This window comes from Ctenocephalides felis, unplaced genomic scaffold (genome assembly GCF_003426905.1).
Source record: "Ctenocephalides felis isolate EL2017-DRISC unplaced genomic scaffold, ASM342690v1 CF-g0.4_SCAFFOLD_01604, whole genome shotgun sequence".
In the NCBI taxonomy this organism is placed as follows: domain Eukaryota; kingdom Metazoa; phylum Arthropoda; class Insecta; order Siphonaptera; family Pulicidae; genus Ctenocephalides; species Ctenocephalides felis.
In genome coordinates, this window is record NW_020537758.1 from 43,696,853 (window position 1) to 43,722,328 (window position 25,476).

The 25,476-nt window shown below is 29.4% G+C and overlaps 1 pseudogene; it reads left to right on the forward strand.

Annotated features, from left to right (window-relative positions):
• Nucleotides 1-25,476, forward strand: part of LOC113373809 — a 216,423-nt pseudogene that overhangs the window by 80,505 nt on the left and 110,442 nt on the right.

A 25,476-nucleotide genomic window follows, 5' to 3' on the forward strand; every position in this document is an offset into this window, starting at 1 on the left:
ATTTTCCTATGTGTTGGTAGTGTCTTTTTTATTTCCATATAATTGCAATCTGCCTAGTAAAGCATTCAGTAAATTTGGTGACAAATGTGTAAATATAAGATTTTAAAAATGGTACCCAGTGGTAGTCATTTCAGATTTGAAAATGTTATATTGGTTGGCTAGGAGCTGGTAGTAACTTACTGTTAAAATTTGTATTTGCTATGCAATCAGGGCGTTTAACACATAAATCTAACCTATAAAAACCACAAATGTCAAATAATAGTTCTGTTATAAGTGCTACTTTATGGTTTTCTTTGATAATATATACGTTTATGTGTATAACACTCTGCTAACAAATACATAACTTTTTGATAGTTTACTACCAACTTGTGCAAAGAGTAACCCGCAGGTTATTTAGTGCCACCCTAACATTTCTATTTTATTAGAGAATTGGCCCTAAAACTGCTTTTTGGATATGATTTTATTTTATCTTGTCATTCCTTTAGCTATTATATTTCCACATTTTTTACCAGTACTAAATCCTTAAGCTTTCAAGATAGCTATAGCCGGGTTTCATGTCTTTGATGTACTTTATACCTACTCCACCAATGAAGCATTTATAAACTTCTTCAAGTTTTGGCTTGCTAGTGCTCTTTACGTACAGACTTTTATTAGTATTGGTATTTATGACATGAAAATACTACATTCTTTCTAATTAATTTTACAACCTTCTGAAAGAGTTCAGATTATGACAATAATTAAAATTCATAATTATACTAATAATGTTTTAAATCAGTTAACAATCACTACAAATAAAAAAATTGATGTTTTTTGATAGTAATAAAAATACAAACATTTGGGTAATAAATGATGTTTTCGATAATAAATTCATTTCATGTTTTCTCATTTTAAAATAAAAAAGTCCAAAATTTGGAAAAAATATGCGTATGTGTGTGATCCAATTTTTGATGTCGACATTTATCAAAAAAATGGCGGGACCGATTTCATAAAATTAAGAGTTTTGATATACCTGGATAAAGACTATTGTTGATTAACTTTACGCTATGTTTGGCCAAGTCGTTCATTTGTAATTAGCAGAAAAGTGTAAATATTTTGTCCAGTTTTAGGCCCACAATATTGAATCGATATTCATTTCAAAAAACTATTTCAGAGGTATTGGTTGGGAATCACATTGATTAGTTCTTGGTAAAGATCATCGTAATTAAATGTTGAAAAAAATTATATTGTCGATGTTGATGAAACTTTATATGACGACAGATCTTGAAACATGTTGAAATATCATAAATCTACTAGATCTAATATATTTATACAAAAATATTGTTAGCAATTTTACTGCGCATTTTAGCGATTCCAATTAGAATCGACGCCGAGGCATATGCATGAAATAACTTGTAAGTTAAGCATTGACGACATCAGCCATCCAATGTAGTAAACTTGGGGGTAAAAATATTATATTAATTACTGAAACACCATACAGATAAAATTTACTTTTGAATGAGCTACATACATACGAGTACTACACGTGTTTCAAATACTTTCATCTCGCCATGACTTTGTACATTTACTAACAATGTTTTGATAAAATTTCGACTTAAGTGTAACTGTGTTATCTTCTTGCAGACACAACGATCTTCCATGGAACATTCGCAAGTTCAGCCACAATTTACTTCGCGATTTGGATCTGGACACGGACTTGCGCAATGTCGCACCTTGGTCCCGCAGTCGGTTCAGTCACACAGATCTGCCCAGGATGCGTGAGGGACATGTAGGCGGACAGGTGAGGGAAACATTTTAATATTTGATATAATTTGAAACTAAACCGTAGCATAATTTAGCATTGTTATTATTATTTGAAATGTTATTGCAATGCGTTTCAGTAGCATTTATTGCATAATGTAATTACTATTAAACCTATTTCAAATTACTGCTACAATACGTAATCCATAATCAATTTATTATACAATTGTTGTAAAGCGTGCGTAGAATCGGAATAATAAACCAAATTATTTTGATATTAGATAATATGTTTCAAAATGATTTTTAATGTGATATTCAATAAGCATTTTCGATCCTTCGTAAAATTTTATTTCGAACAAATTCATTTTTTTAACTTACCGAAGAGGAGAAGTTTATGTTTTCATCAAAAAATCCGATTCGATAATTTTATGTTTTCTCGACGTTTCAAGCTATTCTAAATCCAAATGAAAATGAGACCAAATTTGGAAATAGTATGTATGTTTTTTTTGTATAGCGAAGGAAATGCCTTTATGCATCCCAGACTGGTCTTTTGTTTGAATATGTTGGTATCAATACCGCTCTGGTATAATACCGAGTGGAACCTACGCTTTGCCCTGGTCTCTGGTTCCCACGGAAACCGCCGTTAGGCATTACTTCGTGGGGGGAGGATCTAGAATGTTATAATTCTTAACTGTGTAAATTGACGTTTTCTCAAAAACGACTCGACCGATTTTAAAAATTTGAAAGTCATTCGATGTATCTCGTTGGAGACTAGATTTTATCAAATTTGCGCGACGATCAGCCAAACCGTTTCTTTGTGAATCGCAGAAAAGTGAAGAAATTTTCGTCCATGTTTTAGCCCGCAATTCTCAATCGATTTTGAAAATTGAAAACCTGTTCGAAAGATATTGGTTGGGAATCGTGCTGATTAGTTTTTGGTAAAGATCGGCCGGGCCGTTTTCTTGTAATGAAGAGTTAAAAAATGTTTTTTTGACGATTTTTATGATTTTTTTTGACGATAGATACCATAGTCTTATAGATCATACTAAAATATTACGGCCCTACAGCAAGTCGTTTAATTTTTAAAATTCTGCAAAGTTTGCAAAAACTAATATCGTTTTTTGGCATTTGTCAAATTATACTTTTCATCGACGTTTTCTCAAAAACTCAAAAGAATGATACTGATTATTTTTAGGTGAAAATTTACCAAACCGTTTTCTTGTAATTAACTTAAAAAGAAATTTTAAGCCGATTTTTATAGAATTTTTTTGGAGATATATATCATGATTTTATAGAACTTACTGAAATATTACGGTCTTACGACAAATGGTTTGTTAGATGTTTGTTAAAATTAAAATTAGACGATTTACTTGGTATAAAGATAGAGTACTTGATCTTAATGAACATACTAAACCATTGAAGTCCTACGGAAACTGGTTCAATTACAAAAATTATTGATTTTGAACATTTGCTTTTAGATAATGCTCCGAGTTAACGTGCTTGTTCGTTTCCAATTATGTGTAATAAATCCACTCGGAATACTTTTAATCACTTATAAATTATTTATATTTTATTCATTAAGTCGATTATTTACACATATCGGGAAGTTCATGTAACTTGCCTCAAGGCAAAATACCAATACCAACTAGTTTTTTTTTCATTTTCTCTGTGTAAATCCTGTTGAAGTGACATAACAAATAATTTCTAAATTATTATAGATATATTGTTTGTAGGCCATTAATTACTAATTTACCTTGTTATAGTTTTTTGAAGAAAAAAAACAGGCAGTATACTTCATAAGAATATTAATGCATATTATTGCGTAAAATATCATGAAAATAAAATTGAACGTATTTATATATAATTACACTAAACAGGAATAATAAATAATAAATTACATAGATGCATCAAAAGAACTTATCAATTGTTCATTTATGGAATGATATTATTCAGTAAACCATATTTAATTTCAAAATTACTGTTTTGTATTGCGATTTGAAGCATGTTCTGCCTATAGCTATAATTATATATTAAATTCGTTTTTAAATAATTAACTTCCCGTAGGGCAAGTTATAGTAATCGCAAAAAAATCAAAATGAAAATTTTTATATATCTTTACGTTTCAGAGGTTTCTGAACATTTTGGCATACCTTAGAAAAAATGGATATATGTGGTGTGTGTGTGTGTGTATGTGTGTGTGTATGTATGTATGTGTGTGTATGTATGTGCGGATACGATTTTCGTCGACGATTTCGGGAACACGGATCAACCGATTTGAATAATTTAAAAAACATTCGATTCGTATTGATGAGGAGACGTGCTGATTAGTTTTTGGCAAAGGCAGGTCTAGCCGTTCCGAAGATATGGGGCAAAAAGTGCCAAAAACGGTACCTCAGTTTTGAAGAGAACGGAGCGTCCGATTTGAATAATTCAAAAAGCATTTTACTTGTATTGACAAGATGAAGAATCGGTGAAATTTTCATGAAGGTGGGTCTAGCGGTTTCGGAGATATAGAGAGGAAAAAGTAAAAAAATGGGCCATTTGGCGGTCAAAAATGATCATTAGACATATGCGCATCAAATTATCAGATTTTATAGAGATTTTAACAATAATTATACATTTTGTTAACATTCCTATGGGTTCCGTACCAATGCTCATGCGTTAGACAGCGACGCGGCGCTTACGCGCTTTTATATTTTGTCCCTATGCAGTTAAAGCAGTACGATTGCTTTGAAAAGGAAGTTCAGATCTTCCACAATATGTCAAAATAAAAAAAAAATGTTTTTTTTTTCAAAAAAAAAAATTTAAAAAAAATTTTTTAAAAAAAAAATTTTTTTTTTCAAAAAAAAGTAATTTTTTGTCAAATTTATAGTTTCTCAAAAATTTCATTTTTTCAAAGTAAATTTTTTTCAAAAATGTTAATTGTTTTTAAAAAAAAATAATAATTTTTGGTACGGGAAGTTCCAGCAATTTGCCTTAAGGCACGATGCCCTAATTGCCTTAAGACAGAATTCCACTTACAGCTAGTTTGAATCTGTATTATCCGTAATAACATGCATAAATTATTGTTTTAAAATATACTACTACATTCGGAATAATTATAATAAAGCCGAATTATTTTCTGATATAATAATATTACTGATTTTATGATACGCTCAATATAACTGATCAATTTCAGATTTTTGTTAACAAAATATTAAGCTATTTCAAAATAATGTTTAATATCTGATCACGGTATAAGAATCTATAGTATGAGTATATCCATAATTTACTTTCAAAAGAAAAAAAATTGCAACAAATTATTAAACATAAACTAAAACACTTCATATTTTTAATTCGTATTTAAAAGACTACACATTAGATATTATCTTTCTAAAGAAATTAGAAATTAGTTTTTTTTTTTTTTTTCTTTTTTCTTAACTGTTAGGTAGATATGCTTTTGATTGCACTATTGATGCAAATTTAGATTTTGTGTTAGATTATTTAACACAGTTGACTACTTCACATATGAGTTTAAGAACCTTATAAAAATTAATCAATTAAATATAACATTATGGTGAAAACGTGTAAATTAAGCAGCAGTATTACGGCATCTCTAGAGAGAATTTGCATATTTTATTTTGATTAATTCCATATATCGTACATATATACTTTGATCAGTTTTGGAGAAGGTTTATGTGATTGATTTTATTAGAAGCATTATAAAAGTTCAATCAAAATTGGGTTTGAGACTTAGGTTTCCACATTTGTTATGTTTACCGGTTTAATTAATACGAGGAAACATAAAATAAATAGTATTTTTGAAGTGGGCCAGCGCTGGCGATATCGGTTAGAGCGTGGGCTAGCACCAACTAGTCCCAGGTTCGCTGGATCGATTCTTGCTACCGCCAAGCCTGACATCAGGCAACTTTGATGTCAAATTTCCACTTGAGGTCATAGATCTCAAATATAGCCTCAAGTGAAAATCGCCTCTCGTGGGTATAGTTGCACATATAATAAAAATGTCAGCAAATACTTCGAGTATAGATAATTAGTCCTTATACCTAGTAGACACGCCGCTGGGTGTTGCTACTATCTACTGGTTAATATTGTAAGATAATCATTGTTAGCAATCTCTGCTTAATGTTAATGCTCATGTAAAACATATTGCAGAATAAATTAAATAAAAAAAGTATTTTTGAAGTCATATTATATTATGCATTTTACTATTTTTTTCTTCCTGTATGGTGTTACATAACCTTCACCTTGTTTTCTAGTTCTGGTCCGCGTTCGTCCCTGCTCGTCCCAAGGCAAGGATGCAGTCCGTCTCACGCTGGAGCAGATAGATCTTATTAGGAGATTTGTGGATGCTTATCCGTCTACGTTGCAGTTTGCTACATCGGCCAAAGGTGAGAATACTTGCTTTGGAGCTGTTTAATTAACTGAGAGAATTAAGCACATACCTTGATAAGAGATAGGTTGGGGAAGGGAATGGATTTTGCTACAATCAGGAATTGTTATAAATTGAAATAGGCTATCTAATGTTTGTAGTATTTTTACTAATTATCTTCTTGATTTTATATTATAAATTATTCTTTCCAGAAATTCTAGAAGCCCATGCTAGCAGGCCTCGTCGAATAGCAAGCCTAATTGGAGTAGAGGGCGGTCATTCAATGGCCACCTCTCTGGCAGTTCTTAGAACATTTTATGAATTAGGAGTGCGATATATGACACTGACCCATACGTGTCATACGACGTGGTAAGTGAATTCTTGATATTTCTGCTACTAGATTATCATACCATAATTAAAATTTTGTAAAGGGTAGAGTGTGGATCAAAGATCTAATTTGATTTTGAAGAAATATATGGTCAAAACCAAACCGATTACATCACAACTAAGGTTTGTTGGTTTGCAAAAACCGGTTTTTTGACGAAAATTATGGAATTCGAAAAGCGGTTTTTAATTAGAAAAGTCGGTTTCACTATATAAATGGAAAATAGCAAATATAGCCAAATATAAAAGATAGCTTCAAGCGTTTTGATTCTTTGAATCATATCGGTTCAATACCATTTTGAATCTTATCAGCCTGCTATGGTTTCCAGAAAGATTTTCTGTAATTTTTTGTCTAATGTTTATATTAATTTAGATTTTCATACCGGTGTATATATTAATTTAAATCAGTGTCACTTCTTCTAGAAGAAGTAACTTTCTCTAATCCAATTTCAAAAAAAAGGCTCATTAGCCCTGGAAGCTACAAATAAAAGAACAAAAACATTAATATTATTAGGCTATAAAAACAATTAAGCCCAGCTCGGTCGCAAGTAAGAAAGTATTTTCTACTATGGAAAATTTTGTGAGTAGACAACGGACACGTCTAGTAACAAATTGATAGACATTTAGAGTTTTAATAACATTTTATTAAACAAAAAACTAATAAGAATTTTAAAATTACAATGAAAATTGATCGGAATAGAAAATACTCGGGGTTTAGCTTAATTGGTTTTAAAACTAAAATTGATATTGACAAGCATGTATCAACATGTATCTAATATTTTTTTAATTCAATACATGTTTTTCATTCGAAAATGTATTATTTTTATTTATTCGAAAACTTTTCTTTCACTATTTTAAAAATATCTTATTCTTATATGTGAAAATAATGCATAAATAACTAATAATTATTTTTAAAGTTATTTAATCCAGATAAACTATTATTTGTTTGTTTTACTAATTAAAATTAAAATAATTTGGTTTACTGTCCATAAAATTGAACAATAAATAAATTTAGTCAAATACTGCTTTAAATCGCACTAAATTTACGGATAATTTTTTGTTATTATAGAATATTCGAGCAAAAATGTATTTTCTATATAAAATTAAAAAACCGGTTAAAACCGGGTTTCTGGTAAAATTAAAACGCAAAAACCGGTTTTTTAGAATGTCGGTTTTTTGTTTAAACCGTAATCACAACAAAGACCACATCTTAAACAAACAACTATCTGACTATGTTTAGTGTAACTTCACAGTAAAACTGCGTTTTCCTATTTTCCAAAAAAAAAAAAAAACATTTGATCTTTTTTACCTCACAGTGGGATAAAATGGTACAGCTATGTGGCAAACAGATCCAATGTCTTATTTTTAATTTCAAAGGGATTTTTCGAAAATTTAGCTTCAATATTCAACCAATGCAAAAGTTTATACTGTACTCTAAGAATATTATCAACACTGTAAATTTTCATTAGCAATCACGCAAATACGAATGATTTTCCCCATCGTATATCCAGTTTCTGGTATCCTCTTCCTATTGATTGCATTATCATGAACATGTTTGACATTGAGCAAAACATCGAAACAAGATTACTGCATGATCCAAAAAGTATTATGTAAATTGAAATACGAATGTTTGTGTCTCTTTGTCTTTGCGTTTTGTTCGGTTGACATGACAATCCCGTTGCGGTTGCGTCAGGTTCAATTGTTCTTGTTTCGGAAAATGATTTACATATTTATGATGTGATTCGCGGAGACAACGCCCGATCGCGAAAAGTTCTATTGGGAAATTGAAAAAGACGTGCGTGGAAAATATTGGATGAGTAGTATTCGATCGATTGTACCAAAGGCCAATTATGAAAGGTTACGAGGAATACAGATATGTACGAAAAGGATTTTTTGATCATCTTGATATTCATTCTATTGCATTATATTCTCAAATGGCTATTGGAGCAATTACTTACACTTGCTTTTCAATTTCTCCAAATTATTTATTTATTTCATTTTTTAATTTTGTTTTTTTTTTCTTTTTATTTCCTTCTTTGACTAATTTTTAACTTTCCGAAAGAGAAGTTAATGTTTACATAATTAAATCAGATTTGCTAATTTTTTTTTTTTTTGAAGTTTTAACCCATTCTGAATCTAATGAGATCATATTCGGAAAAAGTATGTGTGTGTGAACAGATTTTTCACACTAAATCGACTTTTTCTAAAAAAAAGCAGAACCGATTTCAGAAACTTAAATGCCCTCAATGCCTTTAAATGACGTATCTCGATGAGGACTATCGTTTCTCAGTTTTGCGCGACGATCGGCAAAGTCGTTTCTTTGCAAATTGCCAAAAAATTAAAACAATTCGTCCACGTTTCATTCCGCAATTCTGCATCTATTTTAGATAATCAAAAACTGGTTGACAGATATTAGTTGGGAATTGACCACATAGGTTTTTGGGAAAGATTCGTTGGCACAGTTTTTTTGTAATAAACTGTTGAAAATTTTCTTTCGATGATTTTAATGATTTTTTTTGCGTAGAGATCATGGTCTTCTAGAACATACTAAAATATTACGGTCCTACGACAGGTAGTTTAATTTTCATAACACATCAAAGTTTGAATAAATATTATAGTCAAAATTTGTGTCAAATTAAAACACATTTCAAACAGTTCATTTAGTTTTGTGTGTAATTTAGCCCTAAAACTTGTAAAGTTTCATTAATAACTTTGATTGTTGATGGATTGATTGAATCCATTAGTGCTAAATAGATTTAAATACATCTAAATTTTAAAATTACCCAAACGCATATTTTTTATTTATCAGATTACTTCTTTATCATATTATCAACACATTTTTATCATCAGCACGTCTTTGGTTTACTCTTTCAGATTTGTATGGAATTTTCAGGTTTTAATGATAAACATAATAAAAAAGCTGATTATATATTTTTTTCACGCAAATTTTTGGCAATCATTCAACAAACAAAATGGTAATTGCGGATTAAGCTAGAATTTTTTTTAGTAAAAACAACATTTATTACAACTGTTAAATAATTAACATAACAATAGCAATAATGATAAAGAATAACATGAATTTAAATAAATGAGAGTGCAAAGAATAAAATTTACGTTAAAATAATGTCCGTAGTATGATGATTTATTATAAAATAAAAGCAAATAATAATTTATTGATTGAATAAAAATAAAATTAATAAGTAATATAAATAAAATTTCTGAATAATAAAATAATACTAGAAAAACAATAAAATATAACAAATTATATAAAAAAAATTTATAACATGTGAACAAAATATAACAATCTTCAAATCCTTTGTGTAAGGAATCTCGAAATAATTATAAAACTATAAATTTTATAACAATCTAATTTATAATAAAGATTATTAGCTAGTAGACGGCGATGCAGTATGAATGTTGGTATGAATGATAGTATGGATCTAAAAAAGATTTCTATAAAAAGATAATCATAACAAAAGGGCAATATAGGTATAAGGAGAAGAGTATTGAATATAAAAATAAAAAATCAATAGAGAGTGTAATTGAAGTTAATAAATGAGTAAAGAGAAATAGTGCATTAATAAAGACGCCTTGAGATGGGAATGTTTATAAAATTATTGAACTTACAATTTTTAAATATCGTGTTGTGAATATTATTAGCACATTTTGAACTGTCATACAATTTTCACTTATTTTTAATAAATTTAATTCTTTGATTTTGGTTATTTGCTTATTTTCACTCAATCTTTTTAATTGAGCTATTTTTTACGATTTACTCTCATGAAGTATTTGGTTAACTCGACATAGAATTCGAAATAGTAAGAATAGTTAGTTATATCAAAATTTTATCATATTGTCAATTTTATTGTGTTATAAAAATGAATTTCTATCTCATCACCTGCAATATAATTACTTCGACACCTACGCGCTCAGTATAAAAATACTAACGAATCCAATTCTATCTATATTTAATGAATCTATTCCATTTGCTTCGGCCATGAAATATGTTTCAGTAGAAATAATAACTGTCACAAACATTACTATTCCGAAAGATTTCTTATGGCGTTCGCTCATATATTTTTTGCTCTTCCCCGGAGAGAGAGAGCCTCATGGAGCGCGATATATAATTGAATCATTTTCTATGAGGATTTGTACATCAGTAATATAAATCCGGAGAAGCAAAAGCAAATCCCCATAGCCAAATAATAGAACACGTCGCGGCGGTGACATTTGACAAAATCGTGCTCGTGGTGGAAAAGTATAGGGCGGAGCGGGAGGACGAGCTCCGGAGACCGGAGACCGAAGACCGGATGATATCTGAGTGTTTTGTCCGGCAAGAAAATTGCAGGGTCACTGAACATTGCACTTGAGGAAAATAAAGTCAGAATTATTGTACGGTTATGATGTTGTATTCCGCTCTCTACTTTTAGCGTAGGTTTATATTTCATGTTGGAAACCATGCAATACAGTGAAGAATTATTATGGATCTGAATTAAAATCACATAGGACACAAATTAAAATCACATATGGATGTTTTTGAATTTTCGAATGCTTCCAAATTGATGAAAAACCTAAAAGTTTTAGCTATTTATTAACTTTAAGATAGTCTTCACTCCAACCAAAGTTCCTATGAAAATCACATGGATAAAATTTTATTTGTTTTATACCTTAGCAAAAAGTGAAGTGAATTAAAAAAATTATAAGAAAAAATTGATATTTTATGAAATAAGTATTTACTTAGGAAGAAGAAAGAAATTTTGGTTGGAGTTCGGACTATCTTAAAGTTAATATTAACTTCACTTTCAGAGAATTGTTTTTTATTAATTTGGAAGCATTTGAGTCCCTGGTGGCAAGGAAATTTGAAAACATCCATATTAAGGACTACCCTGATATATGTATATATATAGCAGGACTTCACAAAGGGGTTTAAAATATGGTTCAAAGATCTAGCACTTAATTTATAACTTCACTGTATTTTAAATCAATAAAATATCTTCTCGATACTGCAAACGACGTATTTTTGCAACACTGCAGCACATTGTCATTTATTGTCTAATATAATAAAAAAATACCAAAAAACAAAAACAATATAGAACTAGTGATGTATGGCATCGTGCCTTAAGGCAAAAATGCTGGAACTTCTCGTACCTTAATAAAATACTCTAGAAATATTAAAAGTTTTCAAATAAATTATTATAAATAATGTCACTTTCATTATTATTAATATTTTATAAAATAATAAAATAAATAAACGAAAACCCATTCGGATTTAAATTGAAGAACATTGCCTATTATTTCTAAATTGGTAAAATATTAAGGTAAAAATATGAATGTGAATATTTAGCTAAAATTAAAATTAAAATCCAAATTATTTTTTGATATTAAAAAAATTTTTTTTTTCAAAATTAAAAAAAAAATCCTCAAAAGCAACCGTTTCGTCAGCATGAGCAGAAAGTTTTTTAAATCATTTAAATCGGCTTAGTTTTTATGAAACTGATATTTTAAGCACTTTTTGTTCCATACCGAACCTGTCCTCGTCAAATACTACTCCGCACGTCTCTTCATCAATGTTAATCGAATGTTTTTTGAACCATTCAAATCGGATAATCCGTACGCCCGAAAACGTCGACAAAAAATTGACCCCACACATACAGACACGTACACATACACATTAATTTTTTCTGAGGTACACCAAAATGTTCAGAAACTTCTGAAACTTGAAGATATGCAAAAATTTCCTTTTTCAATTTTTGGCCCATTATTATAACTTACCCTACGGGAAGGTAAAAATACTATAATTGTTTCAAGTTTTCACAAATTAAGAAAATTGGTTGAACTTAAAATGGATGTTAAAAATGGTATATTTATGCATTATTCATTAGATAACTTGTGAATCATTTCTTTATACTTAGCCCTAAGTATTCGTTATATAAGTTCAGTTTATAGATGAAGATTGAACCATAGCAAAAAAGGATCTAAAATCGAATTATGTACATTGACCAGCTACTTGTATGATGCAAAAAATATTAAATTTTTTGTTTAAATATCGAAAAATTAATCAGTCTTTAATTCTAATTTTAGCTAAAGTTCGATACATCACTTATATATAATTCTTTATAATTTGATGTTACTCGAATATTATATTAAGGTACGGTAAGTTCCAGCAATTTGCCTTAAGGCACGATTCCTTACACCACTATTTTATTATTGCTGTTAATATAAATATTTGAATGGATATTTTTTATTCCGATTTACATTATGAAGTAAACTTTATATACAAAACTAAAAATAGCGCACCATGCATTAAATTTGTATTTTTTTATCAGTTTTGTATTTATTTTTTTCTTTACTAGTGTACTATTAATTCAGTCGCATAAACTGAAACATCCCATGACAAATTGATCCCATTCAGTAGGTGGTCAAGCACTGGTCTTTCTTCCTGTAGGGTTTGCTTGATAAATCGTGTGGCAAAACGTCGTAATCCTGGAACGAAGCCCCGAATCAAGAAGCTTTTATTACAACATACCTCACTGTCATATCTTAAACGAAAATTTATATCCATACGGGAAAAAGAAATTTATTCAAAGATATAGTTGCTCTCTTAAAATGCGAACGATTCAAAGAATTTTCATCGAGGTCTTCAGTGTTTATTATCAAACGCAAAGTTTAAAATTTTTCGAAAATATTCAAATTGCAAAAGTTGCCTTTCACGATCTGCATTCATTTAGATACATGTGATTTGATTTCAAGGATTTTCAGTGTCGCGTTTATCTTCCGATAGTAACATTGTAAAAATTAATATGTTTGTTGGTTATACATCTTTATTCTTCTAGTTTCAGATATTATTGTGAAATTCCTAACTTTACTTGTTTTTGAGATATCGGTAGTAAACCTTTTTACCCGCGAACCTTTAAGTCCCGTTCTACCCTGTATAAAAAAATTTTTGTATCATTAAAAACCTACTTTTGTGATACAAATGTTATTTAGCAACATCAATTGGCCATTTTTTATTAACTTTCCGAAAGAGAAGTTTATGTTTTCGTGAAAAAATCCGACTCGCTAATTTTATGTTTTCTCGACATTTCAAGCCATTCTGAATCGAATGAAACCAAATTTGGAAAAAAGTATGTATGTGTGTATGTGTATGTGAACAGATTTTTTTGCCGTAAATCGACGTTTTCTCAAATTCGGCTGGACCGATTTCAAAAATTTAAAACCCATTCGAAGTATCTCTTTGAGGACTAGTGTTTATCAAATTTGCGCGATGATCAGCCAAGTCGTTTTTTTTGAAAGTGAAAAAAATTTCGTTCACGTTTTAGCCCGCAATTCTCAACCAATTTTGAAAATTCAAAAACTGTTCCAAAGATATTGGTTGGGCATCGTGCTGATCAGTTTTTGGTAAAGATCGACCGGGTCGTTTTCTTGTAATAAAGTATTAGGAAAATTTTTTTCGACAATTTTTATGATTTTATTTCACGGTAGATACCATAGTCTTCTAGATCACACTAAAATACTACGGCTCTTCGACAAGTCGTTTAATTTTAAAAATTCTTCAATATTTGCAAAAATTAATATCGTTATTTTGGCATTTGTCAAAATTAGACTTCTTTTATCGACGTTTTCTCTAAAACGCCTGAACCGATTTCATAAATTTAAAAGCCATTTGATGTATCTCAATGAGGACTATCGTTTGTCAGTTTTGTGCGACGATCTGCCAAGCCGTTTCTTTGTAATTTGAAAAAAGAGTGTTAAACTTTTCGTCCACATTTAAGCTCATACTACCGAATCGATTTAGAATAATCAAAAATTGTTCGAAAGATATTAGTTGGGAATGATACTGATTAGTTTTAGGTGAGAATCCACCGATCCGTTTTTCTTGTAATTAACTGTTGAAAAAAAAATTAAGCCGATTTTTATGGTGTTTTGTTGGCGATATTTATCATAATCTTATAGAGCTTACTGAAATATTACGGTCTTACGACAAGTAGTTAAATTTAAAAAAATCATCAAAGTTTGAGAAAATGAGTATTTTTTTTGACGTTTGTTAAAATTAAAATTAGACGATTTGCTTGGTATAACAACAGAGTACTTGATCTTAATGAACATACTAAACCATTCAAGTCCTACGGAAATTGGTTTAACTACAAAAATTGTTGATTTTTGAAAATTTGCTTTTAGAAAATACTCCGAGTTAACGTGATCGTTCGCGTTCAATTATGTGTAATAAATCCACTCGGAATACTTTCAATCACTCATAAATTAATTTATATTTTATTGATTAAGTCGATTATTTACACATTTCGGGAAGTTCATGTAACTTGCCTCAAGGCCAAATACCAATACTTACTAGTTTAAATTTGAAACTTCTATAGTTCATTTCATTATCGCATTGGAATGGTTCACATAAAGTTAACATGTACCTTTAATGTTCTTATATGTTATGTCCTCTGCATATAGAGATCTACTGATCCACAGGCTAATGGAGTACCTCTAACAAGTATAACCCATGAATAGAACAAGGTGAATCTTTCATCAATTTTATATAAAACTGAACTTGTTTCTCTGACGATTCTCTTATACTACATATGTCAAAATATTTCCAAAATTCCAACAATGTTACCTCAACAGCTCATCCTGTGCAGGTTCTATCATATTCAGTGTTAGGTTTTCGGTCTAAACTCGAAATTCGTGAGGAATTTTGCGCACGTACACGTATATGCGCTGTCAAAAGCAGAATAGCAGAATGGCTGAATGGTTGAATGGCAGCAGAATATCCCTTGCCTCTTGCCCTTGCCCTTAATATATGCTAATAATCAATATTGAATTCAGGAAACTTCCGCTTGCTCGCATATACGCATATTTCAAAACGCATTCAAAGCTCTAATATAACATTCGATACAGAAAACATGATGAGGCACGTGAAGAATCCTCGGACGTCTAAGGGATTTTAAAAAAATTAGTAAAACTCATAAAAAATACAGATTTTATTGTAATATGGCTTATGGTTTAAATTCTTTGACTAATTTTAATTAAGATTTGTTTGGTAGATGGAGAAACGTATCCTTAAGGGGGTATTCTAGTGTAGAGCGATGAATTTTAGGTCATTTTTTAAGTGTCGTAAAAGAAAGCAATGAATGCTTTTACTGTACATTTTTTATTATTTGTTTATTAATATTATTAAAATACAAAACAAAAATTGAAAAATAAAAAAATTGTAAATTGTAAAAACTGGCAGCTGATGAAGTGGGTGGCCTCAAAAAATTGGCACCTTAGTCTTGACCTGATTTCAGTCCTTCGAAAATGCAAAAAATAAAAAGATTTTTAATCTACAATGATGTCGCAATCCCCGAACTAGCGATGAGTAAATATAATTTTTTTACAAATTGGCGACTGTTTAAAAAATCTAAAATTCATATCATTATATTTAAATGAAAATCTTTTATTTAATTTATACACTCAAATAACAAAATTATGAAAATCTTTTGTAGTGTAGTGTGGAAGATTTTTGAAATGCTGTTTCTAAATCTTTTGGCTCCGTCTTGAAAAATATATATCAACTCTCAATTGAATGTTTTTTATAACGTCTCTTCTATCTTTAGATTTTAATTTTATGTAAATGGCTAATGCAGCGGTTTCCAACCTGTGAGACGCGCCTCCTCAGGGGGGAGCCAGGCTGCTCAAAGGCGTGGGCGTACATTGGTTTCCAAAATACTATTTTCGAAAATAACCGAAAACTTATAAAATGAATTTGAAAAGTATACAAAAAATAATGCATTTTGTTACATAATATTGCGTGTTAATTTGTAGTCTGATATCAGTTGACTATTAATAAAATTAAATTTTTGAAAAACTTAAACGTATATAAGTGCATAAGTGAACTTTAAACATTATAAAAATTGCTACGAAACCTCCAAAAATGGAAACAGAATTTACACTTATTATTAAAAATCTATATAGAATATTTCACAATTTGATATCAATATGCCTAAAGATAATTTTTTTAATTAATTTCACCGCCAAATAGTTGTTTCATAACTTTTATTCCTGCTATTCCAAAACTGCTAGATCTGCCTTTCGAAAATCTTGAACGAAATTCTTTATTTCGACAATATAAGTGAAATGGTTTTTGAATCATTGAAATCAGATGCTCCGTTTGCTCAAAACCTGAATTTCCATGTTTCGCAACTATGTTTTTTAATAGAGCAGGGGGCATGGTGCAAAAAAGGTTGGATCCCATTGGGCAAATGGTTTATTTAGATATTTAAGCTATCCAATGTAATACAATAATATTAAAATCTTAATTGAATATGAAAATGTTGTATACAAATTAAATAAATGTTTAACAATACTAAACACATGTGAATATATTAATAATAATTACTAATTATTAGAAAATTAGTACCTATTTAGTGCCATATTCCAGACATTCAAGCACTTTAATACTTCGCTATGAGATTGCAATAGTAATTTTCAAAATCATTTGATGCATTTCATTTACTTAATGGAGTCTTATCACACAGGATTTAATTTATAGCAGATTAAAACGTTGACATTTACATCCAGAGCCAAGAGATTTCAATAGTTTAATAATTAAAATAGAGAGTATTTTCAATAATCTAGACATCCCGTGTTCAAAGACATCGAAGCGAATCAGCCGCAGACCACAATTTGAAAATGCTACCGTAAATGGATTATAAAATATGTTTGGTTCAGTTAGAGATTAAAATGTCGTAAACAGCTTTTCCGAGACAGATTTTGTTATTATGGCAGACACGGTGCTTTTAATTCTTCAATACTCATTGCGCAGTACCGCAGGCGGATTTGTGAACAGTGTTTATAATAAAGAACATCGCGTGCATTTTGCGAGAAATAATTATTATATAATACAATTAAAATTGTTATAATGTTGCTTCCTATTTCTATAAAAATAATTTATCAATACCAAGCACCTAGAAAAACTTATCTAGGTAAAGAATTAAAGTTTTAACTAGCGGTCTGTGATGGTACTGTCATTTTAACATGTTTTAGTGTTTTTCTCATTCAACAGATGGTGTACTGTGCTCAAATCAAATCATTCCTCGTTTTAAAGTATATATATATATTTAAGTACTGAGTAACTTAGTATATTACTTAGTACGTTTTTTTTAAAAAAAGCAGTTGTGTTTGTAATTAAATACTCGTATTTTATGGTTTAATTTTTTACTTTGTGAAAATATTAGTGCTTCACTTTACATGCTACAATTGGTGACACCTCTATAAATTGCAGAAACAACTAAAATTGATGTAATGTCAAAGCGGCTGTGTTTCGTTTGTAGTTATACTTATTCATCAATGGGCACAATTATAAGGCCATCACAACCATTTGGCCAAAGATGAAACTTTGGAGCCCATTCTACCATAAAGTAGACCAATGTAATGGAAGGTTATGTTATGTATCAGTTTTCATATAAAGTGGTACTGAAAACTGTCAGAATCCTATGTACTTGCTGTGCAGCCAGGCTTTCTAAATAGAATTGCTGACCTAGAAAACGCACAAATGTCAAGTAGACGATGTTATCATAAATGGTTCTTCGAGACATGACTTGATAACATATGAGTGAAGTTGCAATTTATGTGTAAAACGCTTAATCGCACAGAAAATACATGACATTTTAACAATATTTAGCAGCATTTTGTATGAAAACTGGAACATAACACAGCCTTGCCATAACATTGGTCTATTTTACAGCAGAATTGGACCATTTGTTTTATAAAAAATAATACTCGATCACTAAAATGATCAAATCATAAAGTTGATGTTAGTTCATAGATGAACGTCAACGAATTAAGGTTCAAATATTCAAATTTTAAATTACTACAGAATCCGTCTATTTTATATATGATATTGCATATATTATACAGATAAACTTCCGCATTCTCATATGTTTTTTTTTCATTTCATTATTCGTAATATATTCGGCATTCTCATTCAAGGGTACAAAATTTTACATACGTTTTATGAGATATCATGTACTATAGACATACCTTGGATTAATATGCATATATATTATACCTAAAAATATATTGGGGCATTTTCATTCTTTCGAAATTTAGAATGAAACAACGATTATTATAGTTTGGGTATATAATACGCATACAGCATTAATATTTAGATTTATTTTTTAATTACATTATATTAATTTTGATTTCTTTTAAGAAGTTTAGTTTAATTCTCATTTTCCAAAGATCTCTGATGTAGATTACAAGAATACTTTCTACTATAAAAATTTTGGTCGTATTTTTATTTTTTTATATTTTGTTCAGAAGTCTCATCATTATTCAATGTTTGATATCAATTAAACATTATTTAACCTATTAAAATATACAATTTGTGATATAAAGCTTAAGAGAATAAAAAAAAAACAATAAAAGTTACAACCATTTTTATTTATTTTTTGTACTACTAATTATTTTTAGATAAAATATATGTTTAAATGTATAACATAACAATTTGTGTTGGAAATATTTTTTGATAAAATATATGTTTGCAAGTGTTTCAAAGATCACAATATTCAGAACAATATTTATGTGATGTTTTGATAAGTCATTATTTAAAACAAAAGCCATTATTTAAAAAAATATTTATCTACATCATATACGCATTATGGCTTAATGCATACATCACCCTATCTATGCAAAAATTTATATTTCAAAGTACTTTATTCAGAATACCATCAATCTACAATAAACCCACATCTGACATTTAAATGACATTTTGCACGATAAATATTATATTTTTAAAAGGGATGGTATAAATAGATGCGGAAGAATAATCGCAAGTAGGTGGAGATATGTTTATTTAATACCATGAACGTACCGAAGTTTGTCTTGTTTTTTTGTATTATAACAAGGTGTTCAAAAATATCCTACGTATTTTTGTTATTGTTGATTCATTTGAACAGCTTTTAGCACGATTCATATAACTTGTTGTGCTGATTTACACTAAATTGTGTCGATTTTCAAAAGGCAACCTAGTGGTTAGCTTGCTTTAGAATTTATTATTACAATCACATGCAATAAGGATAAATTGCTATTGTTTGAGACGGGTAAATTTTAAATGTTTATTACATGTATAATTTCACAATCTTTCACTGTTTGCATTTTTTGTATAACTTTTTAGAGCTACAAATATCTGTGTTTCTCCTAAATGCTTTCATTTTCTTAATTTTGCTTTCTATATCTTCATGAAGAAGACACAACTTTGCAGAAAGATAAATTGATCCACCTCCAATACGTCAAAAATTAGCAAAGTTGAGAATTTTTTTAACAACAGGGTTTGAAAGGAGATGTAGAGAGTAGTAGAAGTAAAAATAAGTATGTACGATAATAAAGTATGTACGTATAAATTCACTCCGTCTAGGGAGTAAAAAGAATCAGGTTACAAATTTTTCAAGAACAGTATGAAACACATGTCTACAGTAATGAATAAGCTGAAAATTTACTGAACATCGTCATTACAAGTCAGATAGTTGGTCGTTTGATATGTGGTATTCATCGTGTGTAAGTGGTTCGGTTTTTATTATATAATTGCTTGAAGTTAAATTGGACCTTTGTACCCCGCCCCATTATTTTTTAATCATAAAAATTATTTATAATTCCAGAACCGTAATCAGTGCAGCTTTCCTTCTTTCAATCGCCATTGTAATACGTTACTTCATTGATAACACAATATTTCAAAATTTTAAATAGTGTGTACCCATGTCTCTGATCTTGTACAGAGCAATGCTGCAGGAGAAACAATTCATTTCACATTTGAAAAAAAAAATACTATTTAGTTCAAAATCAGCAATTTTCTAGCAGCAAAATATTTTGAGATAAAATTTCTGCAGCATATATCTTGTTTTACTGAACATAGTCAGATAATTGGTCGTTTGATATGTGGTATTTGTTTTGGTGTGGTTTTTACAAAATAATTGCTCAAGATCAAATTGAATCTTTGTGTCCCGCTCTACCCTTTGTCAATCATAAAGTTTACTTATAATTTTAGAACCATAAACGCCGCTACTTTTTGTTCTTTCAATCGCTTTCATAATATGTTCTTTTCTTGATGACGCAACATTTTAAAACTTTAAATAATGTGTGTCCATGTCTCTGATCTTCTATAGAGAAAAGCAGCAGGAAAAACAATTCATTGCACATTTAAAAAAGAAACTATTTAGTTTAAAATCAGCAATTTTCTAGCAGCAAAATATTTTGAGATAAATTTCCGCAGCATGTAGCTTGTTTTACTGAACATAGTCAGATAATTGGTCGTTTGATATGTGGTATTTATTTTGGTATGGTTTTTACAGTATAATTAGTCAAAGTCAAATAAAACTTTTGTACCCTGCCCTACCCTTTGACAATCATAAAGCTATAATTTTAAAACCATGATCAGTGCAGTTTTTTTTCAATCGCTATTGTAATATGTTCCTTGCTTCATAACACAATAATTCAAAATCAGTGTGTGAATAGGAACATTGTATTGTTTTAAATAAAAATACTGAATAATTATAATATGCTATTATTTATCTTGATGAACTTGATAAACTTTAGAATCTTAAATTAGTATAGAAAGATTTTTGTTTTAAAGCTATTGAATTAATGAATATTATGCACATTTAACACAATATTTCAAAACATTTAATAGTGTATGTCCATGTCTCTGATCTTGTACAGAGCAGCAGGAATAATAGTTCATCGCACGTTTAAAAAAAAATCACTATACAGTTTAAAATCAGCAATTTTCTAAAAGCAAATGTTCTTGAGATAAAATTTCCGCAGCATGTAGCCTTAAACGGCAGCTAGCGTCGTGTAATAAAAAACTGATTACTCATGTCATGTCATATGTTGTGTTTGCATGTTTTTTTTTTGTAGTCGCTGTTTTTATTTTATTCTTCCTGCAGTTGTTCATTTTATTGCTCCACATCCTCTTGTCTGTTCCGGTTTCAAATAAATCGAATGGCGCGCTCTTTACGGCCCCGAGGCCAAGTGGCGCATTAAAAGGATCAGGACATTGTTGGCGAATTTCAATAAAACTGCATTCTAGCTCTAAAGGACATATGGAAGTTTATAGAGAAGATTTTTTTTTTAATCGTGTAGGAAAATTCTTACCGTTAAAGAGGACAGTGAGCTTCTTCTTTAGTGAAAATCTAGACTTATACTTACACTTAAATAGTAGTAACAGTCGTCATAGCGGCTAATCTACACTGATTTTGACATAGGGTCCAAAAGGAGGTAGTATGTTTGTTTCAACAAATACCCCTTATTGCTTTCAGTCAGAGCCCTGGATTGACATGATCTGTAGACCGCACAGATAAAAGTAAATCTCTTGGTTCGATTTTTTTCAACAACTAGTTGTGCATGGCATCGTGCCTTAAGGAACTTCCCGTACCAGAATTAAATATTCGAGAGAATAAAATCAGTAATCAATAAATATTGATTAATGATTAATAACAATTGTTCTAAACATTTTCAAATAGATAAGTAAAAGCACTATATATTTTATCGTTCATAAAATATACAGTGACTATTTTATCGCTCAAAACACTTGAGAAAGTTTACATTTTCCTCTGTATCTTCGAAACCGCTAGAACTGCCTTATCAAAATTTTTACTTCTTTATTGCGTCAATACAGTAAAATGCTTTTTGAATCATTCAAATCAGGTACTCCGTTCTCACCGTTCATTGCACTTTTTGCTCCGTATCTTCAAAACAGATAGACCTGTCTCCACTAGAAACTAATCAACACGTCTTCTCATCAATAGTAATCGAATGTTTTTTGAATCATTCAAATCGGTTGATTTGCGCGCCCGAAATCGTGGACAAAATATTGTAGGCAAACATATACACACACACACACACACACACACATAAATCCATTTTATGAAGGTTTGAATTTTTCCTGATTCTTGAGAAATAATATGTGAAATTATTCTAAATCCGGTTAAAATTAAAATATAAATTCCAGGTATAAGAAGTTAATGTAATAAGTTACTGAATTAGATAAATTGTACATGCAAGGGAGGAAGTAATGCTGCATTATTCAGTGTTGTCAAATTATAAGAAAATTTTAATGGTTTATTGAATCTTTATCAATTGTCATATTTAACATAATATAAATATGTTCCTAAAATTGATGTTAACTGAAATTGGGTTTACAGTTTGGAGAAAATATGTAAGTGAACCCTTTGCCATCCTTAGATTGTTAAGGTATTCTCAAATTTATAGTTACCCTTATCTAGGATATCTCATCATTAGCTATCTTATTCATCACAATCATCTAAAGACTACATAAGATAACACAAATTTTCGGCATAACAAAAAATATTTTTTTTATTATTTTCAGGGCGGACTCGTCGAGTCCAGAGAAACCACTTCATCACGGACTAACCGAATATGGAAAGGTAAGAAAAAGTTTTTCTTCTTATTGAAAATAGTCGTAATTAAAAATTTAGAGCGCGTCGACCGCATTGTAACTGAAAACTTCTATAGTAGAATTGAAAAGTTGGAGAAAAGACTGGCATGAACTAGTTTCATTTCTCAAATTAAGAAATTAATTAGAAGAGCGAGATTTTTTGCAGTAGTAGAAATGTAATGTTAGTATTTGAAAAAAAAATGTGTAAATGTAATTTATAACAAAATGTGTAAAATGATTTTATACGAATGCTACAGAATGAAAATTTTGTTGTGGTTGGTATTTTTCCAATGCAACTAATACTTTTCCTATACATTTTCACGTGCGGTAAAAATAGAAGGAAAAACAACGCTGAGGTATAATGCTAGAATCTTGTATGCGAATGCTCCCGTTTATTTGTTGTTCTGGTAGACATTTATTTGTTTCATATACAGTGCTGTACTAAATAGAAAACAAGTTACTTTTTGGATATACTTTCAAAAAAAAACATATTAATCACCAATATAGATTTACCTAGCAATAATGACTTAATAAAAATATTGTATTGAAAAGTGGAAAAATTGGCTTACAATAAATAAAATCATTTCTTGAACTAATTTTCATTATTTTATCGCAAGTTTTCTTAAAATTGACTTGAAAAAAAATATATATTAAAGAAATAAGAAAGAGTATCAACGGAAAAATATTGATTTTTCACATAACTCTGCAAGGTAACGAATATTAATTCCAAAAAATTGTCTAAATAATTCTAAACTAAAATGTGTAACATTTTGATATTAACATTTAGGCTTAAGGTTATGATAATTCTAAATTAAAAATGTGTAACATTTTAATTTTAGTGTTTACACATTATAAATTCTTTGTAATATAGGTACTATTCTATACCATAAAGTTTATCACCAATGTTTCTGAATATTTGAAGTTTATATTTCATATATGAATTAATAAACTATTCTTAAAAAGCCTTTCTATAATTTGAACATAAAACAAATACCACAAGTGCGACTTATGAAATTGTTAATCTTACCAAGAGTACATTAAATCACTATTAATTTTTTACTAAAATTATTAATTTTTCATTATACATTTTAAATAATATAAGCAAGTTTCCAATATACACATATGTTTATCTCATTTTTATTTAATACTCAACTCAAAGACTTATATTTCATTAGCCATTGACTCATATATGAATTCCATTCATTTATTGCATTGCATTGAGTTTATATTAATAAATTTATCTCAAAACCGTAGACAAATACTAAATTTAATTTTATATAGGAATAAAATTCTTGATAACAAAATATGAATTTTTACATAAAACTTATAATTTTCACATAAAAATAGTAAAAACGTAGATAAACACTATATTTAGTATTATATAGGAATCATATTCTTGATAAAAAATATTAAATTTTACATAAAACTTGTTATCTCAAAAAAAATTCAAACTTGTTGAAAAAAATTAATATACGTAAAATAAAAGAATCTTAGTCAAATTACGTATTAAATATTTGATGGAATATTTAGCAATAGAGAGTGCGCCTAAAGTTCAGACTACCTTATTCTCGTTTTTTTATTCCATATATGTAAGGATTATTATTGAGGACATGTCGGGGAAACCAATTTAAAGCAAAAACACTTGTATTGAGTTTTATACTTATTTTTAAATTTTGATAATTTAGTAATGTGTCATCTGCAGGGCCTAAAATGAAAAGTCGTAAATTAGCATATTGGGACAGATCTTCCACATATATTAGAAACAGAAGTGCTTTAAGCACATATACTTTCGCCTCTGTATTTTTCAAATAAGAAAAACATACACCACTGTTCCTGGAATAGAGTATCGATAACATCTATTGGCTTTTAATGTGACATTTGTTCTATATTGCGGTGTCACATAATGCTGGTAAATTTTCTTCTTACTCCTCACGTACTTTTGCATTTCTTTTGCTGGAACCTGATAGATGTTCGAACTTTTCTAGATCATACTGTTTTTCTAGTAATCCATTTGCGTGATAAAAATCTGAATTATTTATCTCTAGAAATAATAGGAATATATATATATATATATATATATATATATATATATATCATATTATAAAAAATTATAAGGTTGTGTCGATGTTTACCTTCTATATAATGACCGAAATGAAACTTTACATCGACTAATGCGTTAAATATTATTTCACTCTAGTCCGACCATTGGCAAATGTATTTTCAACAATCATAATTGAATAATGTGTGAAATAATATATGGTTACATTAATTTAATTACTAATGTAGAGCTTTAGAATGGAGTATGATGGAACACTATAGTTCCGTATCGCGGAGATATAAATAAATATTAATTATACGAAATATCAACAACAGAGTAACATGGGAACACTTTATTATAAAATGTAGCCGGTTATTTCGAATGAAAACAAAGAGCGCAATCCTCGTTAATTACTGACCGAACAACTCACCCCAGTTTTGATATATAGACAGGGGGTTGAGGACTAAAATGGTGAATTAAGAATTTTCATATAGAATTAGTTTGTTACAATTA